Source organism: Coregonus clupeaformis, unplaced genomic scaffold (assembly GCF_020615455.1).
Source record: "Coregonus clupeaformis isolate EN_2021a unplaced genomic scaffold, ASM2061545v1 scaf0567, whole genome shotgun sequence".
NCBI lineage: Eukaryota > Metazoa > Chordata > Actinopteri > Salmoniformes > Salmonidae > Coregonus > Coregonus clupeaformis.
Genome location: NW_025534022.1, coordinates 237,501 through 247,122, shown reverse-complemented (window position 1 = coordinate 247,122; position 9,622 = coordinate 237,501). Strand labels below are relative to the sequence as shown.

The 9,622-nt window shown below is 42.0% G+C and overlaps 1 pseudogene; it reads left to right on the top strand.

Annotated features, from left to right (window-relative positions):
* Positions 1 to 275: 275 nt before the first annotated feature.
* LOC123485086 lies at positions 276 to 1,465 on the top strand (annotated as a pseudogene).
* The last annotated feature ends 8,157 nt before the right edge of the window (positions 1,466 to 9,622 follow it).

Genomic DNA, 9,622 nt, shown 5'->3' with positions numbered 1-9,622 from the left:
GGGGAAAAGTGTGGCACCAATCAATGAGCTATGTTGTTAGGAAATGTATTGTGTTTTACAACAGTTACACCACATAGCATTCATTACTCCTTCTATCATTTAGGATGTTTGAAAGTCAAATAGCTGAGAAGAAATTCTAGTTTAGTTTATCCTCATCTGTAAACTTTGGAACTCAGCCAAAAACTATTGGATGAGTCATTGAAGAAATGTGGACTTTGTTTTTTGTAATGAGGTCATCGTCTGTTTCTATGTTTTGATTGGCCGCTGTAACAGAGATGGAACGAGGAAGAGGAGGGACTCTGAAGATTCTGTTGCTGTTGACACTCTTCACTGGTCAATGCCAAGGTACACACACACATGCATCCACGTACACACAAACACTGTTTTCAGTAGCCTTTTATCAAGACACTCACTATCAACTCAAGCACGTCTTGTCTGTTTTCACAGATTCAGGGCATCCCTCTGACCTGAGGATAGTTCTGGTAGGGAAGACTGGATCAGGGAAGAGTGCAACAGGAAACACCATCCTGGGGAGAGAGGGGTTTAAAGAAGAACTCTCCCCCAAGTCTGTTACCTCACACTGTATGAAACATAGTAGACAGGTGGCTGGAAAGAAGATCAATGTGATTGACAAACCAGGATTCTTTGACACAAAACTGATACGGAAATGAATAATGAAATAGAAAAGGCCATCTACATGTCAGTCCCAGGACCCCATGTGTTCCTGCTAGTGATCAGACTGGGGAGGTTCACAGAGGAGGAGAGGAACACTGTGAAGTGGATCCAGGAGAACTTTGGAGAAGAAGCCTCAATGTACACCATCTTGCTGTTCACACATGGAGATCAACTGGAGGGGAAATCAGTGGAGGAGTTTCTAAAACAGAGCCCAGAGCTACGGCGGCTTGTCACCAGCTGTGGCGCAGTGGTCTAAGGCACTGCATCGCAGTGCTAGCTGTGCCACTAGAAATCCTAGTTCGAATCCAGGCTCTGTCGTAGCCGTCCGCGACCGGGAGGCCCATGGTGCGGTGCACAATTTGCCCATCGTCGTCCAGGGTAGGGGAGGGAATGGCCTGCAGGGATGTAGCTCAGTTGTGGGTTCGATTCCCACGGGGGGTATGACAAAAAATTAAAAAAATTATGCACGTATGTAAGTCGCTCTGGATAAGAGCGTCTGCTAAATGACTAAAATATAAATGTAAATGTAAGATATCACTCCCTAATCAATGACAAGAGAAGAGACATCACTCAGGTTACAGAGCTGCTGGAGAAGATTGAGGAGATGGTGGAGTACAATGGAGGGAAACACTACACCAGTGCTGACTATGAAGAGACTCAGAGAAAGATCAGTGAGGAGACAGGGGGAGGAGAGGAAGAGACAGGAGGACGAGAGGAGGAAACGGGAGGAGGAGCGGAAGAAGAGAGAAGAAAATATATATTTTCTAGGAGTAGCAGAAAAAATTGTTGATATAGCTCTTAAAATAAAAATTGCCATTGATGTAGTTTCCATGCTCTTCCCAGAGGGGTACATGTCATCTACCACGACAAAAATAAAGCATACAGCTGCACACAAAACTTCAGCGATTCAGAGATTTAAAGTGTTTAACAGTCAGGGTACTTCTAACTGCTATTATGGGTGGTATAGCAGCCAGTATAGGATTAGTACTAAAGGTGGCAGCAGGTATAGCTTAAATAAAGGTAGATGAATGTCAAGTATCTTACTACTGTTTCACTGGAGATGGGCAGAGTTCAGCAGTCTAGCCACAACAGTACTAGGGAGGTTTTATTCTTCACCAGAATAGCTGGAGGCCAGTCAATTTGAATGCACTAAGGAGATGTTTGGCTTTTAAAACACCAGCGGTGAGTTCAGTTGGTCTTAACGTTTTGCTATGTATGGCAATGGTACATACTGAATGATATAACAGTTCTTTCAAAACCATTTGCAATGTTATAGATATGTTAGCCGTGTGGCAGGATGGCCCTGGCAGGGTGTGACCATTGAAAATGTTAACACAAAACTCCTGCTGCACTGTACACAATCACCCTCTCATCACCATAGTTACAACGTTCCTCAACTCAAATCAGAACCGTTTTCTGAACGCAGCCCCGGTGTTGACCATATTTTTTTTTAGTGGAGGTGTATTTAGTGGGGATATATAGTACGTATTGATTGGGAATGTATGTTTTTCTGGTGTATGTATTATGGGTAGTGGGTTTGTAGGGATATACAGTACCAGTCAAAAAGTTTGGACACACCTACTCATTCAAGGGTTTTTCTTTATTTTTACTATTTTCTACATTGTAGAATAATAGTGAAGACATCAAAACTATGAAATAACACATGGAATCATGTAGTAACCAAAAAAGTGTTAAACAAATCAAAATGTATTTTAGATTTTAGATTCTTCAAAGTAGCCACCCTTTGCCTTGATGACAGCTTTGCACACTCTTGGCATTTCGTTTCGGTTTCTCTCAAGTTTACATCTACATTTACATTTTACATTTTAGTCATTTAGCAGACGCTCTTATAGATCAGCAACCCTGCTCTATAACACACCTTGAAATGAATTCAGGCCATAGTCTTGTTCTCTATTACTACTACAGTGAGCCTGACCTGAAATAACAGGGTTTTCCAAACTCGGTCCTGGGCAAAGTGTCAGGTATTTACAGTTTCTCTTTCTCTGTTAGGATACATGCTCAGACATGTTGATGGCTTCAAAACACAGCAGACATTCATACACCTGTGGTAAAATATAAGATAGGTATCTAAAGAGGAATGAGGAAAGACATCAGCACATGTTGTAAGCTTCACAAATGGCACCATATTCCCTTTATGGTGCACTACTTTTGACCAGGGCCTTTGTTCACTCTAAAGTGAAAAGGGTGTCATTAGGGACGATGCCCACATGTACCTCCTGCAATATAAACTCTCTTCTTAAAGACAGCAGCTTGTAAGCATCAGTCAACTTCACCTGGTCATCTGTGAGGCAGACAAAAAAGCTGAATGATGTTATCTTTAAATCTGTGTCATTGCCAAACAGACGGGCCTTTCTGTAATCTTAAAATATGAACATTATATAATTAATGAGTTAATGAGCTGGAAGAGATCAGAGTATTTTGATCCTGATTTGATAACCCTCTCAGCCATCATCCAATCAGAAGGGTTATGCAAATATTGGAACTCTATGATCACATTAGTGTCCAGGTGCTATCAACCGTTTTGTTAGCTAAACATACTGGTACACATAGAAATAGAATCAGGTTACACAGGCTACATTGCCACACCTTTTACTGGAAATGCACCTCCTGATGAGAAGGGCTGTGAGTCTAGAGGAAGTCATTATATAAACACCAGCTACAATGTAGAGTGTACTTCAGGCTACACCTTTAGGCTAATCCAGGAAGAGACAAAGCTGTGTTATCCCTGTTTTTCAGAAACCCACTTTTCCAAGTCAAGAGAGTGAAGCATTTAGCCTGAATCAACTTCACCTGGACATCCGTGAGGCAGACGAGAAAAGAAATACCTTTCCTGGGATAAACTTCAGTACACAAATGTTCGGTACACAAAAAACAAGTATGGCAGATGATTATGAGTATAGTGAGTACATATTGTTTTGTATTTATTGTATAATGTGATTTGCAAAAACATTTTGAAAAGTTTTAATAAGGGTGTGTTTGTAAATTCACTCTGGCGTGCCAGAGTGCACACTGGGTGTTCGTAAATTCCGAGCGTTGTCAGATTGTCCTTGGGTAAATTCAGAGCATTTTGCTCTCAGAGCGTTGAGAGCGCACACTGGAGACTCTGGCAGAAGAGTGGGGTTGATCCAAATGTTCTGACCTCACAACAGCAGTCAAGTGGCCAAGCTAACTGGCTAAAGTTGGCTAGCTTGCTAGCTACTTCCAGACACAAATGAGAGAACACCTCACTCTGACCATTTTACTCGCCCCAGCAGAGCTGTTTAGGCTGTTTTCATGTTATATACAGCATTGGTGATGGTAACTGTGCTGCTGGCAACAATTTAATTGCGTTGTATTTCTATCATACATTATAGCAGGTGTGTCAAACTCAATCAGCCCATGGGCCATATTGAAAAAACACAACGAATTCGTGGGCCAGACATAGCCAAATAGTTTTTAATTATTAAAAAAGATGGTCCTTTATAATGTCTACTTATGTACATATGATGCTGTATATAGTATTTTAACATATTAAAACAAAATAAAAGATTAATAATATTTTCCAGCCTTTGCTATTATGCTTGCAGATGCTAATTAAAAAATATGTAATAACTCCAAATAAAAATATGTAGCTATCTGTAGGTTGTTGTAACGTTTAAGCTTAAAACCCATTTAAAAAATGTTTTAGACTGCATGGATCGCATTCAACATGTCTTGTAGTTGAGTAGCCAGCCTAGGCTACTGCTCAAATGTTGCTGTAATATGCCTATATGTTTCTCCTTTGTGTGGTGTTTTGTTGCAGGTTTTGTTGTTTGGCTATTCATTGTCAAGCTTTAAAAACCGAAGCCAGACTGCAACATTTCAGTAGCCTAGCTAGGACTGTGGCATATGTCTGTACACTTTCCCTCCGCTGCGTGCTGTAACCCGGACACACGAAAGCAGCACAATTGAAGTTGAATTCACCAATGCAAGCGCAACAGGCTGTAATTTCATAAAATAGATGACTCAACCGTTGACTCATTTATACTCGCTTGTGTGTCCTATTGTCCTTTAGTAGTGATTTATACCCGCGTGTGAATCCTTTATCTTATAACTTTTTGACAACCAATATGACATTTTCTGTAGGTTACAGCAATGGCCCTTAGGAACCGAACCTTGGCATGGACGGTCCGGTAGAAGATTCAGTCAGTGCCATTAGTGATGATATGATACAGCACATTGACTGGCTCATGTGTGGGTGTGTCTGGGAGGAATGGTTTGTGTGTGGCAATGCACTGCCGTTTGACGTGCAGCACTATGGCAGTTGTTGCTGTGACTTGTAGTGCATTAGATCGCGGGCAGTATTGTAGTGGTCCAAAAATGAATTGGCAACCCAAATCATTGAGCGGTCTGGATAGAATTGTGTCATGGGCCGGATTTGGCCTGCTGTTTTTTTTTTCTCATACTGGCCCCCCATGGGAATACAACCTACAACCCTGGCGTTGCAAGCTCCATGCTCTACCAACTGAGCTACAAGGGGCTTGGTGAAATATCCTCACCCATTGGTCCTGCTTCACCCAGTCACATTCCATTAGAGAATGCCAGCAGGTTAGTTAAAAGCTGGACAATAGAATAAAACAATTGCAGTTATCAGCAGAAGATTGACAGCCTGTTTTGAAAGGGGAATTTGATACATATGGTAATGAACTGTCCATTGATCAGTACAGCAATTGAAAAAACAGGACCATGTTTGAAACACAACTGGTTCTGAGCTTATGTCAATATTACACTGGTAAATGTTACCTCCTGTACGGTCCACCACACTGTCTCTTATTAGCACCACCAGCTGAAGAGAATGTTCTCCCTAATTGTCTTCCTCATGCCCTATATGAACTTGTCCATTCCCTTTGTGATTATTCTGAAGTGTAGTGGTAGGTGGGGTGGGTGTAGTGGTAGGTGGGGTGGGTGTATTGGTAGGTTGGGTGGGTGTAGTGGTAGGTGGGGTGGGTGTAGTGGTAGGTTGGGTGGGTGTAGTGGTAGGTGGGGTGGGTGTAGTGGTAGGTTGGGTGGGTGTAGTGGTGGGTGGGGTGGGTGTAGTGGTAGGTGGGGTGGGTGTAGTGGTAGGTGGGGTGGGTGTATTGGTAGGTGGGGTGGGTGTATTGGTAGGTGGGGTGGGTGTAGTGGTAGGTGGGGTGGGTGTAGTGGTATATTGGGTGTATCTAAGGGAATAGTTGTTGTATGGGCTTTTGAAACACTAGTGTGGTTGGCACAAAGTGAAAAACATTTTTAAACTTTCAGTTTGCCTTTGTGCAGTTAACTGAACATACTCAACAGTAAATATATGCTGTATTCACTGTTATCTCTCTGCCCTCTCAATACCTTCCCCCTATCTCTGACCCCATAGCTCTGACCCTCATGTCTCTGATCCTCATATCTCTGATCCTCATGTCTCTGACCCTCATGTCTCTGATCCTCATGTCTCTGATCCTCATGTCTCTGATCCTCATGTCTCTGATCCTCATGTCTCTAATCCTCATATCTCTGATCCTCATATCTCTGATCCTCATGTCTCTGATCCTCATGTCTCTGATCCTCATGTCTCTGATCCTCATGTCTCTAATCCTCATGTCTCTGACCCTCATGTCTCTGACCCTCATGTCTCTGACCCTCATGTCTCTGATCCTCATGTCTCTGACCCCATAGCTCTGATCCTCATGTCTCTGACCCCATAGCTCTGATCCTCATGTCTCTAATCCTCATGTCTCTGATCCTCATGTCTCTGATCCTCATGTCTCAAATCTTTCTAAATTCAAATGTGAACACATTTCCAGCAGCAACACCATAGAGATGTAATAGCAATGCCACTAAAACAATGATGTAACGACTTTTGATACAGGATTTATTAATGTCTGTAAACTCATAAGATGTATGTGAGTGACAGAGGACAAGGACACGCCATGTGTTATTGATGTCACGGGTGAGAGACAGAAGGTCGGCGTGCCAAGATAGATTGGGGTCCACTGGTGCTAATCTTAGAAGGAATACGTGGTGTAATGGCCTGGCTAGGGTGCCACACGATACCAAGTACGGGGATCCTATTGTAGTAGATGAGTTACACTCAATGATGGTTGGCAGATGATGGACAGAAGTAGCTCGGAGAGCATAATATAAACTGAGAGATTTTCTATGGAAGTCATTCAGATGACAAGGGGCTACGTCCGTACTGCCTGTCATTGAATCTAGTACTGTAACCATTAAATAACAATGAATCAACTCTCCATCTAAGTGGTCGAATACTCTCTTACATACAGTGGGGGAAAAAAGTATTTTAGTCAGCCACCCATTGTGCAAGTTCTCCCACTTAAAAAGATGAGAGAGGCCTGTAATTTTCATCATAGGTACACGTCAACTATGACAGACAAAATTAGATTTTTTTTCTCCAGAAAATCACATTGTAGGATTTTTAATGAATTTATTTGAAAATTATGGTGGAAAAAAAGTATTTGGTCAATAACAAAAGTTTCTCAATACTTTGTTATATACCCTTTGTTGGAAATGACACAGGTCAAACGTTTTCTGTAAGTCTTCACAAGGTTTTCACACACTGTTGCTGGTATTTTGGCCCATTCCTCCATGCAGATCTCCTCTAGAACAGTGATGTTTTGGGGCTGTCGCTGGGCAACACGGACTTTCAACTCCCTCCAAAGATTTTCTATGGGGTTGAGATCTGGAGATTGGCTAGGCCACTCCAGAACCTTGAAATGCTTCTTACGAAGCCACTCCTTCGTTGCCCGGGCGGTGTGTTTGGGATCATTGTCATGCTGAAAGACCCAGCCACGTTTCATCTTCAATGCCCTTGCTGATGGAAGGAGGTTTTCACTCAAAATCTCACGATACATGGCCCCATTCATTCTTTCCTTTACACGGATCAGTCGTCCTGGTCCCTTTGCAGAAAAACAGCCCCAAAGCATGATGTTTCCACCCCCATGCTTCACAGTAGGTATGGTGTTGTTTGGATGCAACTCAGCATTCTTTGTCCTCCAAACACGACGAGTTGAGTTTTTACCAAAAAATTATATTTTGGTTTCATCTGACCATATGACATTCTCCCAATCCTCTTCTGGATTATCCAAATACACTCTTGCAAACTTCAGACGGGCCTGGGCATGTACTGGCTTAAGCAGGGGGACACGTCTGGCACTGCAGGATTTGAGTCCCTGGTGGCGTAGTGTGTTACTGATGTCGGCTTTGTTACTTTGGTCCCAGCTCTCTGCAGGTCATTCACTAGGTCCCCCCGTGTGGTTCTGGGATTTTTGCTCATTTTGACCCCACGGGGTGAGATCTTGCGTGGAGCCCCAGATCGAGGGAGATTATCAGTGGTCTTGTATGTCTTCCATTTCCTAATAATTGCTCCCACAGTTGATTTCTTCAAACCAAGCTGCTTACCTATTGCAGATTCAGTCTTCCCAGCCTGGTGCAGGTCTACAATTTTGTTTCTGGTGTCCTTTGACAGCTCTTTGGTCTTGGCCATAGTGGAGTTTGTAGTGTGACTGTTTGAGGTTGTGGACAGGTGTCTTTTATACTGATAACAAGTTCAAACAGGTGCCATTAATACAGGTAACAAGTGGAGGACAGAGGAGCCTCTTAAAGAAGAAGTTACAGGTCTGTGAGAGCCAGAAATCTTGCTTGTTTGTAGGTGACCAAATACTTATTTTCCACCATAATTTGCAAATAAATTCATGAAAAATTCTACAATGTGATTTTCTGGAGAAAAAAAATCTCAATTTGTCTGGCATAGTTGACGTGTACCTATGATGAAAATTACAGGCCTCTCTCTTCTTTTTAAGTGGGAGAACTTGCACAATTGGTGGCTGACTAAATACTTTTTTTCCCCACTGTACTGAATTACTCGATGCCAGAGAAACTCTTCATAACAAACAATAAATGGTTCAAGGGAATTTGTAAAAACAAATAACTTTCACTGTCGAATGGCAAATAAAATAAAATAAAAGGAAATGAGATTAAATGACTAGACCACAATATGGCATAATTATAAACTGCGTGATTCGAGCCCTGAATGCTGATTGGCTGAAAACCTTATACCACAGGTATGACAACATTTATTTGTTCTGTTCTAACTGCTTTCATAACCAGTTTATAATAGCAATAAGACAACTCTGGAATTTGTAGTATATGGCCAATATACCACGGCTAATGGCTGTTCTTAGGAACGACGCAATGCGGTTGTTTTTCAATATTAGTTTGAGTTTGCTGCAACTGTCTGCTGCTAGGAAGACATTGCAGTCAGAGATTATTTTCAATTAAAATTTAAGTAACAAAAATATCCCCATCAAAATCCGGAAATGTAAGCTAGGGATACATTACATCTCCAAAAGTATGTGGACACCCTTTCAAATTAGTGGAGTTCTCTGTCCTCGGTTGCAACACTCACTACCGAGTTCCAAACTGCCTCTGGAAGCAAAATAAGCACAAGAACTGAGCTGAAATTAAAGATTCCCGAAATTTTCCATATGCACAAGAATATTATTTCTGTCCAATTTTGTGCACACATTTGTTTACATACCTGTTAGTGAGCATTTTTCATTTGCCAAGATAATCCATCCACCTGACAGGTGTGGCATATCAAGAAGCTGATTAAACAGCATGATCATTACACAGGTGCACCTTGTGCTAGAGACAAAAAAAGGCCACTCTAAAATGTGCAGTTTTGTCACACAACACCTCTAAACGTATCCCAGTTTGTGCTCCAATCTCCGCTGAGCTTCATAACGGCGGGAGGGGAAATGTTCGCTGCCATGTCTAAACGGTGCTAACAACACTGTCTAGCTCGGGTATGCCACTGTTTGCGTTAAACACATATTTAAGCCTCTCTAAGTACTGGCTGACAGTCTCACTATCCTCTTGTTTGCACTCATGTACTTTAGAGAAGTCTGCATGACGATGGTAA